The 20,990-nt window shown below is 42.3% G+C and overlaps 1 protein-coding gene across 1 annotated transcript in view; it reads right to left on the reverse strand.

The window, feature by feature from the left end:
• FAM222B (family with sequence similarity 222 member B) overlaps window positions 1–10,810 on the reverse strand; it is a 61,728-nt gene extending 50,918 nt beyond the window's left edge. Inside the window, exon 1 of the mRNA XM_072639788.1 lies at window positions 10,715–10,810. The gene's annotated coding sequence lies outside the window, so the exon portion shown is untranslated. The remainder of the gene's footprint in view (window positions 1–10,714) is intronic.
• Between the last annotated feature and the right edge of the window lie 10,180 nt (window positions 10,811–20,990).

Below are 20,990 nucleotides of genomic sequence, written 5' to 3' on the forward strand. Positions count from 1 at the left end.
TGTAGGGGGTTGGGAGGTAGGGGAGCGGGAGAGAAAGGAGGGAATAAGCATCTCTTTAGCACCTACCATGTGTCAAGCATCATGCTAAACTTGGTTTAGACATATTATTTCATCTGATACTAACAACCCTGCAAGGTAGGTGCTGTTATTATCCCCATTCTACAGTTGAGGAAACTGAGGCAAACCGAACTTAAGTGATTTAAGTGACAGTTGATGTCAGAAGCTAGATTTGAATTCTGGTCTTCCTGGATCCAGGCTTAAGGCTTTATGCACTGTGACACCACTGGGCTCCATATAACTGATAGCAGTTCATTAGGAAAGAAGGTAAGAAGGTGAACAATCCACTGACCAATAAGGATTATGGCATCAAGTTTGGCTGAGGTCAGGACTAAGCACTAAAGCATCATCTACATTTCTAAGCAAAGTTGAGCGTTTCAAAAAACCTGAATTTTTCCCATCTCTGCTGTTTGTGTGTATGTGTTTGGGGGAGAAGGCAGTGGTAACAAAGCTACCAAATAAATTTAGACAATTATTTTTCTGGAATTTTTCTTTAAAATCTTCTTCTCCACCTACTTCCCACCCACAAAGGCTTTTTTTTACCAAGTCTCCCAGAAGTTATCTGCCTTTAAGATGCTCATCAGTTTTATGATTAGGAAGGGGCTGGGGATAAAGGTTAAAGATATGAAAAGCTTTCCAGGTTCAGACTTCTTAGCTGTGCACTGCTAAGAGAAAAACTGGTTTACAGAAATGGAGAAGACCCCAATATAACTTCTCCAGAAAGCTGACAAACTGGATTTCCTAAAGCCATAATGTGAATACCAAGCAGAAAGCACTCCAAACAGTTAAAGGGGAAGGAGAGGAGGGAGATCATAGAAAAATACCAGGTTTCCTGTTAAAGTAAATATTAAAAACAATACTTAGCGCAGAAAGTCAGGATCTCTGCACACACTGCTCTATCTCAGAAAACACAAGAGGCTTATGTTTATACTTCAAAACCTCATTCTGTACAGCCCACTGACTCCAAATCCAGTGTTACTTTCACTGGAAAATGCATCTAACCTCTGCATCTGATTTTTTCTGTTTTAATTTATTTACTTGCTTCTTTTAGTGTTGAGGCCACAGCATCTGTGATATTGTCAAAGCAACATTGGAGACATGGGCTCTGCCTCTAATTAGCTGAATGGGCTTAGGAAAGTCACATTCCCTTCTTGGTCCCCTGTTCCTCATCTATAAAAATGAAGATTTTAGTTAAAGTCCCTTCTAGTGCTAAAATGCAAGCCAATTTTGCTCCAGTTTCTTCTCTCCAACATCACTGTATCAAACTCAATTTCTCTTCTGCCTCTTGCACTATCTGGAGCAAACAATCACCTCTATCCTCCTTTCAACTCAGTATTATTCTATTTGTTTAAAAAAAACAATAAACATAATATTATTGGCAGGCAACGAGTTGGAAGACAGAAGAGAATGAAAACTAGGTTCCATTCTGTTTTAGCATCTAGTAAGTTCTAATCACAGGTAGTTCTGGAACACATTGTATACTTAAAGATTAATTAAGCTCTTCTAAAAAAATGTATTCCGCTATCATCATTTGACCAATATTCCTCACATCAAATCTTGCAATACTCCTGGTCCCTTTCTTCCCCTCCAGAGTCTCACTTTCACCACTATGTAAGGCTGATTCCTGACTACATTCTTTTTAAAGCTTTTACTGAAGTCTTCTGTCTTTATATCACTTTCATTTCTGAATACATCTCTTTTCTAGGTTTTGAATTTGAGCAATTTTTTTTAAATGAAAGAAAAAAAACCAGATCAGGCAAACTAATCAACACATTTACAAATTCTGTTAGCATATGCAACTTTCCTCAATCACAGTCCCACACTTCTGTAATCATGGAGGAAGGTACATTTTCTCCTTTCTTTGAGGCAAAAGCTTGTTCATCACAATTACAAAACATGAAGTTTCAGATTCCTTTTATCCTTTAATCTTAGTGTATACTGTTTCCCTGGTTCTGATGGCTTTATTCTGTTTCAGTTTATATAGGTCTTTGCCATGTTTTTCTGAATTTGTCATACACAGATTTTCTACAACACAGTAATATTCCATTTCATTCACGTGCCACAATTCAATGGTCAACCATTTATTCCCAGTTCTTTACTACCACAAAAAGTGCCTGTTCCATTTGAAGAATGACGCTTTTTAGAAAAGTGCTTTTCAAAGTCTGATCCATGAGTCACAGTGGAGAGGACTGTTGAACAGATAAATCTCCTACCTTACAAATTTTTACAATATCTGCATCTTTATTTTGGGTAGGTATTAATCACTTATCCTTCATTTTTGTCTCTTTAAATGCACAACATTATTTTTCTCATTAGTTTTGACTACGTTACAGTTTTTGCTTCTGTATTTAAAAAACAACCACTAGTCTTGCCAGTTCCTACACTTGATGTGTGACCCTGGAGAAGTTGTCCCACAGGAGGCCTTGGGACCTCAATTTCATTGTGAGTAAAATAAAGACAATCCTAACTGCCTAGAAATGGAATAGTCCTCTTTAGGGAGTCAGAAATAGTTCTCCCTCACTTAAGAGGGGATTTTGGTCCAGTTCTAAGGCCCAAATCATAGAACTTGACTTAGAAAAGACCTCCATCACCACCTACTCCAAGCCATACATAAACGAATTCCCATGAGAATATACCTTTCTCAAAGCCCTAGAAGGAAGAACACATACACGCGCATGCGCGCGCGCACACACACACACATACACTCTCTCTCTCTCTCTCTCTCTCTTCATTTCACTTTGGGACAACTCTAATCAGCAGTAAGTTTTTCCTGACATCAATCTAAATTTGCCTCTATACCTTTGGAATAAGACATAGTGCTCTGTCCAAGTCTTCTCCGATTCAAAATGCCCAGCTCCTATGTCCAAAGGGCTATAAAACTGTGTATACCCTTTGATTTAGCAATACCACTGCTAGGTCCTATATCCCAAAGACATCCAAAAAAAGGGGGAAAGACCTATATGTACAAAAATATTTATAGCAGCTCTTTTTCTGTTGGCTAAGAATTGAAAATCAAAGGGATGCTCATCAATTGAGGACTGGCTAAACAAATTGTGGTATATGATTGTAATGGAATATTACTGTGCTGTAAGAAATGACAAGCAGGATGATTTCAGAAAGACATACTGATGCAAAGTGAACAGAACCAGGAAAACACTGCATACAGTAACAGCATTATTGCACAACGATCAGCTGTGAATGACTTCCCTATTCTCAGCAATACAACCTCCAAGACAAAGCACTAGACACTAGCACAAGACAAAGCATGCTATCCACCTACAGAGATGGAAGCATGCTCTTTTTCACTTTTTTCTTTTATTCCTTTCCTTTTATTAAAGTCTTTTGTATACAAAAGAACTAATATGGAAAAGTTTTACATGATTGCACATGTATAACCTATATCTGACTGCTTACCATCACAGGGAGAGGGGAGGGATAGAATTTGGAACTCAAAACTTTTAAAAAGAAACACAAATGTTCAAAATTTGTTTTAACGAGGAAGAAAAATAAAATATATTTTTTAAAAAATGCCCAGTTTCTTCAAGTTCTCCTCTCTATGTCATGGCCTCAAGACTGTATCCTATATTCTGACTATTCTCCAGCTTATTAATATTCTTCTTGGTGCTCTTATCTGAACCCACTATGCCAGATGAAGACTGAGTAGGAGGATCACCTCCCTGCTCCTGGAAGCCATCCATGCCTCTGACTGCAGTCCAAGACTGCATTACCTTCTCTGGCCACTCTATCACACTGCTGAGTCACTGAGCTTGTAGTCCACTAAAATTCCCAGATCTTTTCCAGAACTGCCTCCTGTCTATGCTTGCCTCCCCTACCTTCTATTTGTGAAGGAGATTTTTTTGTACCCAAGTACAAGACTTTGCAGTCAGCCCTACTGAATCACAACTTATTTCAATTAGATTTAGCCCAGTGCTCTAGCTGGTCAAGATTCTTTGACCCTGTCATCCAAGGTTAAGACACACTCACTAGCTTGGGCAAGTCACTTAACCCCAACTGCCTCATCCTGGGTCATCTCCAGTCATCCTGATGAATATCTGGTCACTGGATTCAGATGGCTCTGGAGAAGAAGTGAGGCTGGTGACCTGCACAGCCCTCCCTCACTCAAAACAAAGTCAAGTGCAAGTCATGTCATTATTTCTTTGATGGCATGGTCTTCTTTGGCAACGAAGGACAAACACACACATCCCACCTTCAACTTCCCATCAAATGCGTTTGAAGAGCATCCCACCTACACCTTTATCTAAACCAATGACTACAATGTTCAATTGATACAGGGCCAAACACAGATCCCTGGAGAATGTCACAAGAGCACTCTGGCCACCTGGTCATAGAAAACATTAAAGATCATTCTGACACTGATCATCCCCACAAGTTTTGAATCTATCTGACCACTCAATGTATTCAAATCTTGGCTGAAATCTGGATAAACTCCCCAACTCCTGCCCTCAGATCAGGAGACCTGGACATGCATACTGAAACTCAAACACCATTACCTCCTCCCCCACTCTCTCAGCTGAGAACCCTGCCTCATGTTTCATTGAAAAAAATTAAGGCCAGAACACCCTCTTCTCATCTTACATTACTCAGATGCCTTCCACCAACATCTCCTTCACCCTTATCACAAGTGAAGAGGTTGGCCCTTCTCCTTGCCAAGGCCAATCCCTCTATACACAAGTAATCCCATTCTACCCTGTCTTCTCAGGAGACTGCCCCCACTATCATCTTTATTCTCTCAATAATCTCAACTGATCAGGAGGTCCTGGGACATTCATATCAGTCTCTTCAGACAGATTCCCCTGTTCTCACTGGAATTGTTTCCCTTTGTATCCAAAGACGACTCCTGGACTTCTCTATCCCTAATACCACTCCCTCAGCAACCACTTTTTAAAAAACTACCACTAACAGCAAATCAAGTTATTGTAAGCGCTCTGCTTTTGGGAGAGGATTCCAGCAAACATGTGGATATCCGATGTCTCCCCTCACTATGGACTTGCATGCCTCTGTTCTGGGCTTGTGATCTTTCCCAAATAACTCCCCATCTAGTCCCTCTTTCTGGCTAGGTAATGTATACACTCCGATGACAAAATCTCTCCTGTTTCTCCTTTCTCTGACCTTCCTCCAAATACTCCATCATCCTTCCCTTGGTTGCTGGATTTCCTCACTGGGGCAGGATTAGGGATAGAGAATGGCCCTGTGATTTCTTTAGCATAAGTGAATCCCAAGTGCTGTCTCCCCGAATTAAGCCCTCCAGTTGTCCTTGCTTGGTCGTTTAAGTTCTGAGTTTTTATTACTGACAACTTTCTTGAATTTTGTCCCTTGTCAACTTCTGCGTATCTCAACTACTATTCTTCTACAGTTATTTTCTATAGAATCTATACATAATCCTTTTGGTTTATAACCCTTTCAAATTAGATTTGCAAGAGAATTGGCAAACAGATTCTTCTCAGCCTTTGCTTGTCCTCCATGTCTGACCAGATGTCTGTCATTCCAGCATTTTCTCCGATACCACCTTCTTAGGCAGTTGTTTGCTTCCAAAATTAACTGTTCTTTTTTGTATCCCTTGCCTTCAATGGGTAACAGGGAGGAAAACGCAACTTGCAAACCCTCGGGCTTTTAGTTTATTGCCCAAAGCTTTATTAAAGTTGGCCAAGCTTTTAGGTTCCTTCTGGAAGTGGCATTTGCACCCATGCAAATCCCTGGAAACAAGGAGTGGTCACCCATTTTGTTCATGTTTGGATGGTCAGCTCTCTATCTTGGATGCATGCCGGGTGAAGATCACAGAAAAAGCTGGCTAGTGCCCCCACGCAGAGAATCACCAGAGTCCCCTTTTCCTCTCCCCTGCTAGTTTCTGTAGCTCTACTCCATCCTTCTTTGAGGTGTAAGCAGATTCTTCTTCCCCAAGCCGCCAGCTTTCTCTCATCTTCACAAACAGCCTCTCATCTGTTTTAAGCTCTGATTTTACAGTTGCTCTTTCCTGTCCTACTCTTCTCTGCATAACATCTCTCCAACAACTGGAAGAGGGTCACATCTCCCCTTCTTTGCCTCAATTCCCTTATCTCCTCCCTGAAGCCTCGTCTTTGTTTCCTGTTAGAAGACCTTCAACAACCTCAACAACCTGGAGTGTGGACAGGCTTTCCTGGAGCCCTCTTCCTCTAGGAAGGAGCTTGGGGCACAGTGTACAACATCAGCCCTCATGCTACTCTCTTCTTTGTCTTCCATTATGCCAATTCCTACTTGTTTTAAATGAGAAGTTGAGGATAAATATAAATTCAGTTTCAGCTTGAAGCAAAAATGCAGATTTACTGATTCAAGTTTAAATTATTTCAGGCTTCTCATGCTTTTATTTTCAGGTTGAGCTCACAGAAAACAACTAGCCACCAAATTATGGTTTTAAATGGTTTTAATTAATCTTAAGATAAACATTCTCCCCGCCAAGGCAAAATGATTAAGGATATACTTCAGAAAGCCAGTTTATCACTAAGCTACTCTGGTTCTAAATTTCCCTACTTAAAACAAGTTATTTTTAAACAAAAGAGAACATAGTTCAATGTTCAATTTTTATCCCTCATCATCCTAAATTCTAACATAAGATACAGTTCTGACTAGGATGGAATTGAAGATTCCTTGAGTGGAAGTGAAAATAGAGAAATAGGCATTCAACATTTTTCTCAATCCAGTAACTCTTATTTGTATTGGCTTCCAGGGGTTTAAGTATCATCTCTACACAGATGACTCTTATTTTTATATATATATATATATATATATATATATATATATATATATATATATTTTTTTTTTTTTTCCATGCCTTGTCTCTCCTGCATTCCATTCTTGCTTCATAAACTGCCTATTTACTGGACATTTCCAAATGGATACAGCTGGAGTCCTGAAGATCTGAATTCAAATCCAGCCCTCAGAGACTTACCAACTATGTGACCTTAGGAAACTCACTTAATCTCTGTTTGCACTATAAAATGTAGATAACAACTGCACCTGCCTAGCAGGTTGTGAAGATCAAATAAGAGAATGTCTGTAGAGACTGGCACAGTACCCAACACACAGAAGGCACTATATAAATGTTACTTATCATTATTATACGTCCCAAAGGCAACTTAAATTCAAAATATTCAAAACAAAATTCATTATTTTCCCCCAAATCTTCCCCTCTTTCTCACTTCTTTATTCTATTAATGAAACTGCCATCCCTCTAGTTCCCCAGGTTCACAACCTGACAACATCCGCTCCTTTACCTTCAGCTAATCAATGGCCAAGTCTTGTCTATTTTTTCTCCAAAACTTCTCCTTCACAAAGCAACCACTCTAATTGGAAAATTCATCATCTCTTGTCTAGATGATTACTGCAATTCTAATTGGTCTCCCAGCTATCTCCTCCCTCCATTCCAGCCCAAAGCAAAGCACAGGTCTGTGCTTGCTCAAGAAGCTTCAGTAGCTCCCTCCTTCCTGCCTTTAGAATAAAACAAACTGCTTTGTCTCTTAAAGCTTGTTTCACAATCTGGCTCCAGCCTGTTTCCAGGCCTACTCACCATTTCTCATCTCCATGCACTCTATGTTCCAGCCAAAAGGGTCTTACTTGTTGTTCCTCATGCAGGACATTCGATCTGCAGGCTGCAAGCTAAGTGCCCCCATGCCAAAAATGCCCTCCCTTCCTCCTCATCTCACAGCCACAGAAATCCTTCATTCAAAGCTCATCTTAAGAGCCTCCTCCTATAAAATGCCAATCCTGATTATCACCTAGTTAGCTGCTGTGGTCCTCCCCTATAATTACCGGGTATCTGTCTTTGTGTGCGTTGTTTCCCTCAATATTCCCTATGTTCCTGGAAGGCAATGACTGGTTCAGTTTTGTCTTTGTATTATTTGTATCGAGCAGTTTCCCCCCAAGGTGGGACTTAAGTTCAAGTGAAAAGAGGAAACCAACATTACAGTGACTTCATACTCATCAGACAGTAAGCTCATGGAGGGCAGGGACTATCTTTTTCCAATGGCTGGCACACAGTAGTCCCTTAGTAAAAGTCTGCTGAATGAGTCATCTCTGGTGTAGAGAACAAGCAATTCCAGCCCTTTTTCTGACTGCTTTACATCTCACACTTGTCCCCCATCCCCCTCCCACGGCATTACTCTTTGTTCCATTACAACCACACCAGAATCCCTGGGTCTTTCTCTTTGCTGCACTACACAATGGTATGGCCCCTGTCCTCGTTCATTTCCTCCAACAGCCTGGTTCTATACAGAGCTCTAGCTACTTCAGCAGTTTCTTCACTCCCTCTCAATCCTGGCCTTGAAATCCAAGCTTTTCCCAAACTAAGCCCCCCCCCCAACTTCCACCCCCAAATAACAAAGCTCGCCTCTAAAAAAAAAAGATTTACTTGCAAAGGGGTCTTAGTCGAGTCTGATGCACACCCTATTCTCCCTTTAATAAAATCCTCCAGTATTCCTTCTTTTAAGGTTCTTAGAACTATCTTTATACATGTGCAATGCATCGTGAACAAAAAATACAGTGTGTACTATTATTATTAAAGAGAATAATTAGCCACCATGGAAATATCGCAAAGGGGGGTCTCTTCAGTTGGAGAATAAGCTAGAAGATCAGAGGGACTCCGAAGAAACAAAGATTCTGTTTTCATGCAAATGTCTTTAGTAAAAGAAGGGGAAAACACCAAACTGAGGGCTTTAAATAGAATGTTTTTCATGAATCATTTACCTGCTCTTTAAAGGAAATGATTCATTTTATCAGGATAAAGGCTTAATGAACTTTAAATTATTTAATTTAATCTTTGGTATGCCATGACTTCATGGGAAGTCTTCATTTCCCTACATCCCACAACTGGCTAGCCTCACATTTTCAAGGAGACTGCACAAGTTAACAGCGAAACAGTATCTACCTCTGAGTAAAGGATTACCATTTGGTATTTATCATCTGCACAAAAGTAGCAATCTATTGGGGGAAAGGGGAGAGAGAAAGGAAAAAGACAGGAAATTCCCTGCACAGCTGAACAAACTTATATCATTCCAACACAATTCATCTGACACTTTTGTACTTGTTTGACCTGATGGAAATTTCCAATAGGGAAAGAGAATTATCAAACTTTTGTAAGTGTTTCCTTCATCTACCATAAATTCCCTACAGTATACCATAAACTAGTCTCACATCTTAAATCAATTACATTTGTAATCTGGAGTGACCTATAACATTTATCCAACAAACATGATTAGGCACCTATGAAATGCATGGCACTGTGCTAAGCTCAGAAGGAAAGACAGTCCGGTCCTCCTAGTTTAGACTAGTAGGAGAGATAAGATGTGTACAAAGATAAAAGTAACATAAATGAAAACAAATGTCTCCAATTCCCATTTGACCTCTTAACAAAGAGATTATCTATGGCCAAAGAATGCAATAATGAGTTAAAGAACTGTAGGAAAAAGTTCAAAGTATCTCCCCCGTGAATTTTCCAGGGACGAGAAGTAGAACATGTTTTACCAGGTTGAGAAGTTAAAGATAACCTGGGTTTTGAGAGGACAACTTACCTTTTCCACACCCCCCCCCCTTCCTCCCTCCAAAGAAGAATTTATTCTCCTTATCAGAAAATCTTTAAAGGATCCATTCCAGCCACTCCTCCAAGGCTCCGCAGAGAGGTAAATTCACACACCCATTTCTCTCCCTTGGCCATTTTAATCTCCTTTTTAAAAACTCCGAGCCAGGAGGGCTCAGAAGGGAATCTGGCCCTTTCTCAAAGGACAGGAAGCCATTTTCTCTCTCAAGATGCACCTGGTTCAGCTCTGCTTTGTCTACAAGAAAAAAAATCCAGCCAGCCAGCAGTGTTCCGCGCTCTTCCTGCCTCTCAGCAAGGAGCCCTAGCACAGCTGGCTTTGCCTCTCGGTGCGATCCAGCCCGCGGCGGAGCCTCCCACCACGAAGTGGGCTAGAGAGGCGCTGCGGCCTCGGCAGGGGTCCTCGGAATGCCCTTAACATGCCCAGGGATGCCCGCCCGGCTCTCCATGCCCAGGGTCACGGCTTCGGTGCCCTTTCCCTCCATCCTTTGTCCAAACCCACCCTTCTGCCCCCAGCATCGGGGGCCTCGGGGGCTCCATCACACAGCACAGGGGGCAACCTGGGCTCCTGCAGGGTGCCCCTCCGCGGGCCGGGGCGGGGTGCCTCCCTCTGCCCCCTCCCCCTCCTCCAGGTGGCCCCCGGCTCCCGGACGGCCGGGGGGAGGCGGCGGCCACGGCCACTCCCATCCGGGTCGGGACCTCCCCCCGGGCCGTCCTCATTTCACAGCGGAGAAAACTGAGGCCCGGAGAGGGGCAGCCACGAGCCCAAGGTCACCCGGGGGCCGAGCGCCAGAGGCGGGACGACAACTGGGGAGCCCCTCGGTGCCCCGGCCCCCCCATGGCCGGCCCATCCCCCTCATCGCTCATCTCTGAAGAACACTTCTGGGGGGTGGGCGCTGGGACCTCCCAATGCACCGCAGGGGGTCCCCGCTCCCTTCATTGCCTCCTCTCGCCTCTGGCCCGGGCCGTCCAGCCTCCGCGCCCAGCTGCAGCCCGGCCGCGCCTGCCCTCTCTCCCCCGCTCCCGCCCCCAAAGGTCCCTCCCGACCACGGCACCCCGGCAGCCACTACTCACTGTCGGTGACTGGGCCCGGCCCTCATGGCTGCTCTGTCCCCGCCGCCAAAGCTCCCTGCCCCGGCCCCGCCGTCACCTCTACAGCCGCCGCCGCCGCCACCGCCGTCGGGACTCGCCGGGCGCCGGTCGTGCGCCTGCGCAGCCCCGAGAGCTGGGGACCTCGGCCGCTGGTGGCGCCTGCGCAGTCGGGGCTGGAGAGCGCCTTCCTCAGTGCCTGATGCCCTGATGCCCCGATGCTCCTCCTCCAGGGGCAGATGGGGCAAGGCCAGGCTCGGAGTCACGGAGCTGCCTGCGCGGGCCAGGGCTTCCCCACGAGGGGACGAGCTCGTCCACGCGCTCAAGCACCATGTGGCTTTCTAGTGCCCACAATGCCACCTTTCCCTCACACCCAGCAGTGCTGCTGCCAAGGAAGTGACCACTCCCAGAATGCCCCGGGGCTGCTGTCAATGGGGAGACTACCCCCAGCAGTGCTGCTGCCAAGGAAGTGACCACTCCCAGAATGCCCTGGGGTCCCTGTCCATGGGATGACCGCCCCAGAAGCTTTGGGGCTCCTCTCAAGGAGTCCATCCCTAGAATGCACAGGGTCTTTGTCAAGGGGTGATGCTATACCCCCACAGTGTGGCAGCCTGAGAATGGGCCAGGCCTCTGGCTGCGATGATGCCCCTTCATGGGCCGTGGGCACAAGTCCCTGTTAGGGAGGCTTGGCCACTACTAGATCCACTACTTAGCTCAGACCCAGTTCTTGATGAAGCATGACCAAAAGCTTTAGATTTTTAAGAGAGAAAAACCTATTTTTAATTTTCATTTTCCTTGTCTTTGGTAATCCCCAAGCAGTCCCCTTCTCGAAATTCTGCTCTGAGGATAGAAAAGTGGGGACGGGGGCTTGATAAAGGGTAGAAAGTTTTTTTCCCTTGGAAGGCTTCGAGTGAATTCTGCTACAATTGAACCAGGAGGAAAACATTCTAAAATGTCTTCTGCTTTATTCTCAATGGCATTCTTAGGGTTAAAAAGCAGGCCCTTCCCCTTCCTCCCTTGCCAAATTCCCTAGTAAGAAAACTTTTAAGTTATGTAATTCAACCCAGCTAACTATTAGATATATTACTACCCTCTCTTTCCTCATCCCACATCTACATTATGGAAGTAAAGCAGGGTGAATAAGTTACTGGGACAAGGCATAAAGAACTTCCCCCAGCATCTTCTTGTTTTGGAAGAAGGCTGCTAACTTAACTACAGCTCAGCTTTCACCTCCTGCTGGCTATACTCAGGACAAAGGGAAAGAATGCATGCTGGCATAAAGATGGTGAGCTCAAAACCCATGAGTCACAGCAGCAAATACCAAACAAGAAACCTGCTTCTTTCTGGTCTGATGAGGTGCCGTAGAAAATCCCATCTGACGCTGAAGTCAGTGACCATCTTATACTCCTCTTGCCCATCCAAAGCCAGATTTGGTCAGAACTCAAATTAATCTGGGAAATTTATTTGATGATAAATCATTAACATCAGCAGAGGAGTTGCCACAAAGGACTGTGATTGTATTTTACCTCTCTCCAAATGGAGGTTAAAGCCTTCTTCATTTACTGAGAAACCCACTATGTGCAGGGCATAGTGCTAAGTGTTAGGTTAATAAGGAACTTACAACCTCATAGGGGAAAAATGGGAAAACAGTTATAAAAAGATAAAAAAGCAGATGTACATAAAGCTGGGGACTATACTTAGGATCTAGCATGTCTGCATCCCCAACTTTAATATTACTCAATATCTTCAAAAATACTTCTCTGTTTGAATGGAAGAATGAAAAGCTAGGGATTCAGAAGCTGGCTTTGTTAAAGCCATATTTTGTACTTGTCTCAGCACATGGTGAGAGGAGACTCTCAGAGCTGATGTTATAATTCAAAGTTTAGGGGTGGAGATTCTCACACAGATGCCAAGTAAGGTCTATTCCTTTCTTCCCCTTTCCTGGATAAGCAGCCAGGAGACAGACGTGAGCTTTCCCCCTCTTCTCCCCCCCCCGCCCCCCCTTCTGATGACTTCTACAAGCCATAACAACACATTTTCCAATACTCAGATGAACTCACAGATGTGGGTAAGCCAATGAGACCAACTCCATCTATACCTGCCCATCCCATACACCATGCTCATCCATAGCTTCCCATAAATTTGCCACAGGGACATCCAACCAGTGTGCTGGGGACTTCTCATTTTATTTTTAGAATCATAAGGGAGTTATCATTCAATCAATCTCACTATGTGACCAGTCCATCTTCTTTGCTGTTCTGTGTAAAGACTGGCCCAGCATCAGCCTGCCCCCTGCCCTGAAAAGGAAATTATATCTGTCTAGAGGTGCAGGTTCAGTGTTCATGACTGCCACCCATCCACCCTGGGAAGCGCTATGTGATAGGTGTCAGATATGAAGGGAAGGAGTGTACAGTAGCTGGCAGAGCAGGGAAAGAGGATGCCAGGAGGCAAAGGCTCTGAGCTGGCATCCCTGTTGTTCAAGCCCATTATCTACCCTAAAGCAGAGCCAGTCTCTGGCACCCACCTGGCTATGGATGAGTTGGCATTGCAGGTGCAATGATCCTTTGGCATGGGTACATTCTTTATGTCTGAGACTCCACACAATGACTCCTGGTTGTGAAGCCAGAAAGGAAGGGGTAGCATTTGCTCTTCTTTCCATTTGATATAGTGGCCCACTCTAAGTCCATCTCCTTCCCAGCCTTGCTGGCTCCTCCCCCCAAAACTTCTGCCCTGGGGTCCTCCTGTCTGGTTTAATGGCTGTCTCTCCCAGACCACTTCTTTAGGAGAGCCCCAACCATCATTCTTCCCAGCATTCCCTCCTCTCAAGCCATCATCTCCTCCACAATCTGGCTAACCCTTGTTTCTGAGAGTCCCTTGTCCTTCTCTCTCTCCTCTGGTTCTGAAGCCATTAAATTTGATCAAATGGATATGTCAATTTATTCCTCTATGCCTCACTATCCCTGTAACTTTCCAGACCAAAGTGTATCGTCCTGGCCACCACTTTCCTTTCTGTGTTATCTCTCTCAATATGGACTTGGACCAACAGTATCTTATACAATATTCCACAATAAATTCAAAAGGATAAGTGACCTGAATATTAAAAATTATACCACAAAAGACACAAGAGAAGCAAATCATCTCTATGGGTAGGCGATAAGTTCATGAATAAATAGATAGAATTTAAAAAGACAAAATAGATCATTTTGATTATTTGCAATTGAAAAGCTTTTAAACAAAATTAATGTGTCTAAGATAAGAGGAGAAGTAGTCAACTGAGAAAAAAAATCTTTGTATCAAATTTCTCCAATAAGAGTTTGATATTCATGATATATAGGCAACTAACAGAAATACATAACATCAAAAGCTATTCCCCAATAAATAGCATGATCAGAATATATGAACAAACAGTTCTGAAAAGAGCTACAATATTCATGTGATGTTGTTGAGTCTTTCAGTCCTGTCCAACTCTCTGTGACCCCATTTGGAGTGTTCTTGTCAAAGATACTGGAGTGTTTGCTATTTCCTTCTCCAGCTCATTTTACAGATGAGGAAGCTGAGACAAACAGGGTTAAGTGACTTGCCTAGGGTCACAACAGATAGTAAGTATGTGAGGATGGATTTTAATTCAGGTCCTCCTGACTCCAGAGCTGATGCTCTCTCCACTGTGACACCTAGCTGCCCCCAATCCATGTGACAGAATGTACCAAATCATTAATAATAAAGAGGAATGAGAAACCAACCCTCAGGTTTTACTTTAAACCCTGCAAACTGTCCAATATGACAAAAGATAGGAGTATTCAACATAGAAGTTGTAGAAATCCAGATGCACTAACTAATACATTGTTAGGGGAGCTAGGAAGTCATTTACCCATACTGGAATGATGGAAATAAAGAGGCTAAAGGGTCTGTACCCTTTGTGCCAAGGAGTCCCCTTCTGGGTATATGCCTCCCAAGGAAGTAATTGTTAAAAAGAAAGAATCCATATCCACACAAATATTTATACCAGCACTGGGTAGTAGCAAAGAATTGAAGGAGATAGGAAGCTAGTGTCCACTGATTGAAAAATGGCTAAATAAATGGTGGTACATGAATGTAATGGAACTTTATTGTGTTGTAAAAAATTATAAATACAATGAATACAGAGAATCATGGGAAGACTTACCCAAAATGATGCAAAGGGATACGAACAGAAGCTGGAGAACAAGATACAAAATGACTAGAATACTGTAAATGGAAAGAACCACCACAAAACAGTAGAAGATAAATGTTAAGAAATTACAAAGAACAAGCTTGGTCCTAAAGAAGAGATGTGACAAGATACCTTCCCTGACTCATAGACAGATGGAGAGGACCCATAGGTGTGGAACATTGCATACGTTGTCAGATTTATTCAATGTATTAAGGTTTTTTTCTCTTTTTCTTTGAAAAAAAAATTCTTTGAAATAAGATCCATATCTCTTTTGGGGGGGGGTAGGAGAAGAAAAAGAGATATAGGAGGAAGTTTAAGCAATGTAAAAATAAAATATATCAATAAAAAGCTATTGATTTTCCTTTTTCTTAACTTTTTTTAATATAAGGGAAGTTTCTCTGGGAAAGAGAGGAAGACAGGAAGTGATATCAGGGAAGTTTAGGCAAAGTAGAAACACAACATCAATTAAAAAGTTATTAACAGAATAAAAACTCACAAGAAAAAGAATAAAAAATCTTTGAAGACAGAAATTGCCTTTGCTTTTGTATTTTTATCCCCAGTGTTTAGCTCATAGTAAGTGCTTAATAAATGCTTTTTCATTTGTTTATTCACTCCCTCATCCATGAAGCCACTACAAACCATAGTTGACTCTGCAGCCTATGGGAAATGAGACTTCCTGACTCCACTAAACCCTTAATTTCAAGGTCTACAAAGTTGGACTTTATACTCTGGGACCCATCTCTCCTTATAGCCTGTACCATACTTCTTGGATTTCCTGTAGCACTAACAGTCTCTTTTCCCTGCTCAGGACAGTAAGAGTATTTCGGCTCCCATGGCTCCTTTCTTCTCACAGCCTCATTTCAAAGCGAATTCCAAGTCCTGAGACATTCTCTTGCTGCCACCAATTTCATTTCCTAAGAAACAACTCTTTCTCCAACCCTCAAGTCAAAAAGGCTAATTCCTCCTTTTATCCTGAGAATTATACTGAAAGAACTGCTGAGCCTTGGGAAGCTCCCTCCATGACCCACCTTGCATCCCATTGTCCCAGAATCATGCTTCTTAATTACAGACACAGGCATATCACACCTCTACTCAAACTCGACACCTCCAGCTCCACCTTTAGGGGCCCCAGGTACCTAGAGACCAAAGGAGAAGTTCCTTTGGTGGCTATCCAAAGCCCCACACAATCCTACTTTCCTAGCTTTGTATCACTCACGTCCAGCCAAATTGGCCATCTGCTCCTCTCCCAAATGTGGAATCCTGTCCCGATGAATACCTTTGCCCAACATATTCCCTACAATCTAAATGTTCTCCCCTCCTCATTTTTTTCTGAAGTACACAACAAATAAATTCAACATGTAACTTTCCAAGCTGTCGTTTGCCTGTTTTTCCTTCTGTTCTTTCTTCAATAACTTCTCTCTATTGTAAGCCTATCCTCAGGAAGGTTTGATGGTCCCCTGAAGGACAGCGCATCTGACTATGGATGGCAGGAAAATTTAATTCCCGATTGACTGAAAGACTTCCGGAGGACAGTCAATCAGCCAAGAAGCATTTATTAGGCGTTTACTCTGTGTTAAGCGTTGGAGATACAAAAACCAGTCTCTGCCCTCAAGGAGCTTATATTCTAATGGAGGAAGACAACATTTAAAATTATTAAAATGATTAAATGATTTAAATGATTAAAAATGATTAAATCATTTAAAATGATTTTTAAAAATCACCTAAACTAATCTGGATGACTTTTTCCTGCTTGTTTTGATAAATGTTTTCTTACTATCTGTGACTCTATTTTACATAATAAGTATATATGGAAGAAGAAGCCAAATCATCTGAGATTAAGTTCACTGTTACCCTCCAGCTTCGGGGTAGAACAACCTTCCCCCAGAGTACCAGGTAAAGTACCTTCTATTCTGCGTCCCCTTGGGGGTAACTAGGTGACCCAGTGGATAGAACACATCAGCCTTGGAGTCAGGAATACCCAAGTTCAAATCCAGCCTCAGACACTTGACATTTGCTAGCTGTGTGTCTTTGGGCAAGTCACCAAACCCCAATCGCCATGCCTTCCCCCCTTCAAAAAATAAACATAACTTATTCTGTACCCCCAAAATAATCTTATTCTAGACTTCAAATATGTAGGTATGCAATGATTAGCCTTAGTTCCAAGACTAATACCCCTCTGAAAATAGGAGAACCAGGGAGTGATCTCTCAGTTACCAGTCATCCTTCTACTTTCCACAAAAATGAAACTCTAATACCATCTATAAAGTCCTGTTATGCGAGGGCCACCCAGTTCTGTGTTACATGATCTAATATGTTACAATTATCTTTTTTCTCTTTGTTTTAATAAATATTTGTTTACCTTATCCCTCTAGAGACCTGAATCTTTCTTTACTTATCACATTCAGTCTCACCTCAGCTCCTGATCTGGACATCTGTTAGCTATTCCAAGGATAGTGCTAAGATGACAATAGTTCCCATCCTTTACAGGAACTCATGAAGTCCTCCTCTGACCAAGGTAGGATGGAGAGAGAAAAGACTGAGACCAAGGTTCTCTTCCCCACTGTCAAAGGATTCTTTCTTAAGAGTTTAGCAAAAAGCTTTTATCATTAAGTTTCTAGAAACTTACTGATTAATAGTAGTAATGATTGTTATCACTTATATAGGATCTGCTCTGTGCCAGGCGCTGGGCTGAGGGCTTTACAAATAGCATCTTCATTTGATCCTCATAACAGCCTTTCTAAAAAATTACTATTATTATCCCCATTTTACAGTTGAGGAAACTAAGGCAAACAAATTAAATGACTTGCCCAAGGTCATATAGTGTTTGATGGTCAAATTTGAATTGGGGTCTTCCTGACTCCAAGTTCCTGGCTCTATCCATTGCAGAATCTAGCTAATTCCAGCTAACTCCTTGGTTTTATAAAAGTTCCATAATATAAAACTAAATCCCTAGAAAAATCTATAGAAGTATATTATGCGATGTTATCCCAGTGACTTTCAAATGTTCTAAATTAATTAAGGACTTTTATTACTTAAGCTAAAGCCTATGACTGATTGTACTAGTGTGTTCAGGTCTAGTTTATGCTCAGTAAATCATCAAAATAGGTTCTTACCTATTTTGGTATTTAGGTATCAGGGTTGACTATTCTAGTACTTACTTTAAGTTGGGGTAGGGTAATTATCTAGGCTCTACCCTTAGAGATATGTTGGGTGAGACGAAGGCTGATGCCAAAGTTTTGAGCCTGAGTGACTGGGAAAATGGTGGGGGCCTAAAGAGTAACAAGTAAGTTGAGAAGAGGTGAGAGTTTGAAGATGAAAATGAATGATTTTCTGTTTTAGACATGCAGACTTTGAAATGCCTATGGGACGTCCAGTTCAAGATGCCCAAAAGGAAGTTGGTGACGTGATTGTAGCTCAGGAAACAGACTTTGTGTTAGATATGCAGATCTGGGAATTATCTTTACAAAAAGAAAATAATTGAAGCCATGGTAGCAGAGGAGATTGCCAAATGAGGTAATATAAGATAGAAAGAATCAGTCATTCAGGCAATAAACATTTTCTAAGGGCCATCTATGTGCTGGACATAAGGCAAAGCAGAAGGTGCTGCTCTCCAGGAACTCACAGTCTATTAGGATGTAAGTTCCTTGAGAATAGGGACTGTATTATTTTGTTTTGTTTGCATTTGTATCCCCATTGCTTAATGCACTATATCTTGTTCAATCTAGTCCCACTCTTTATGACCCAGTGAGCCATAACACACCAATGCCATCTGTGGGGTTTTCTTGGCAAAGATACTGGTTTGTCATTTCCTTCTTCATACAGTAAGCAGTTAATAAATGCTTTATCTTTCTAACTATCTGATGGAACCCCTCAATGTGGAGGACATTTCCCTCTCCCCCCACCAAGATTATATGGCTCCCAAAAAACAGGTCTTGCTCCATGGCCTTTTCGTTGTTAATATTTATAAAGTGCAGACTTATATAAAGTGCAGAAAATTTATATATTTATAAGTATGTAATATTTATAAAGGACAGAGTTATAGCCTAGCTGTGGGAGAGAGGTCCATAACTAAGGAAAACTGGGCAATGACTTGTATTTCTGGTCCAATCGAGTGGATACTATAGTACCTGAAATGTAGGCTGCTCTCTTCCTAGGGGAGAAAATGAAGGGACTCCACACTCCTGATTGCTAGATACAAGGCTTCAGTGGAATAAAATAGGCATCTGAGGCAGAGAAACCTGACCCTTGTCATTACACTGAAAACTGGAGGAGTGCTACCTAGAGAAGAAGGGGAAGGAAAAGGACAGCTGTATAATTAGAGCTCAAAAACAGATCTGAGCCTCTTTCTGGAGGAGAGAGTTACATTCTCTGAGGTAGAAGAAGCTGCTTGTCCTACAAATGATGACCTGGTAATAATAATAGGTAGCCTTTCCATAACATTTTAAGGTTTGCAAGGCTCTTGACAGATATTATCACAACAATCCTGTGAGGTATGTGCTATTTATTACCCCCAGTTTACAGATGAGGAAACTGAGGTAGAGGTTAAGTGACATGTCCAAGGTCCCATAACTACTAATTGCCTGAGGTCACATTTGAACTCACGTCTTCCAGACTTCAGGCCCAGCATTCTAGGTACTGTACCACCTAGCTGCCTAATAGGATCATTGTTGTCCTCTTCTGGAAGAAGTCTATGAAATCAGGAAGGTGATGCTATGACTTGCAAGTAAATAATAGGATGTGTGTGTGATCATCCTAAGTTGCCGAAGAAGACCACGCCATCAGAGAAATGATGACATGACTTGCACTTGACTTTGTTTTGAGTGAGAGAGCGCTGTGCAGGTCACCAGCCTCACTTCTCCTCCAGAGCCATCTGAATCCAGTGACCAGATATTCATCAGGATGACTGGAGATGACCCAGGATGAGGCAATTGGGGTTAAGTGACTTGCCCAAGGTCACACAGCTAGTGAGTGTCAAGCATCTGAGGTGAGATTTGAGCTCAAGTCCTCCTTACTCTTGCACTGGTGCTCTATCCACTGCACCACCTAGCTACCCCTAAATAATAGGAACATAGAAACTAAAGGTAGGAGGCAGACAAGTAGCAGTATCTGGTAATTCCATGCTTAGAGAAACTGTAACAAACACTTGTCCACCTGGTAATAACAGAGAATACTGTTGTCTTCACAGGGTATGTTTCCAGGACATCACAGACAACCTCCCAAGACTGAATGAGAGACAATGTAGCCAAGTGGAAAGAGAAAGGAAAATCTGGATTCAAGTGTCATTCCCCACCCTCCCATCCCCCCAAACACCAACCGATAACCTAGAACTAGCAGTTTAAGCTCTCCATGCTTGAGACAACTCTAACTTTTGAGAAGCAACATAGTGTAGCAAAAAGTGTTGGTCTAGAATCAGGATATGGGCTTATATTCTTCTTATATTTACTAACTTTATGAATCCCATGGCTCTAGTTATACTCCCTTCAATCCTAAATCTAGGATTCATCAAAACAGACAATTTTCCACTTGTGGTGATTCAAATTAGCATGAATGATAATGCCAGAATGCTCTTTGATTTTTTATTTTTGCAAATGATTTTAAAATCTTGAGAAAGAAACTGAAGATCATAGGGGCACAAAGGATGTTTACCTCACAAAGAGAGAAGAGAAAAATCAGTTTGGGAAATGAACAAGGCAGCTAAGAAGGTTGTGTGTGAGAATGAGATCTGAACTTCTGGACCACAGTTTAAATTGTAGTGATGATAGAGAGGGAACACATCTGACAAAGGCTGGTAAGAATGTATTTGTCTGAAACAGGAGAATGATAGTGTTGGAGAAGATGTGGGAGAGTTGGAACACTAATTCATTGTTAGAGGAGCTGATCAACCATTCTGGAGAGCAATTTGGAACTATGCACAAAGGGCTATAAAAATGTGTTTACCCTTTGACTCAGCAATATCGCTTTTAGGACTGTGTCCCAAAGAGATCAATGGGAAAAGATCCCACATGTACAAAAATATATATAGCAGCTCTCTTTGTGGTGGCAAAGAACTGGAAATCAAGAGGATGGCCATCA

The sequence above is a fragment of the Notamacropus eugenii genome, chromosome 2 (assembly GCF_028372415.1).
Source record: "Notamacropus eugenii isolate mMacEug1 chromosome 2, mMacEug1.pri_v2, whole genome shotgun sequence".
NCBI classification, from domain to species: Eukaryota; Metazoa; Chordata; class Mammalia; order Diprotodontia; family Macropodidae; genus Notamacropus; species Notamacropus eugenii.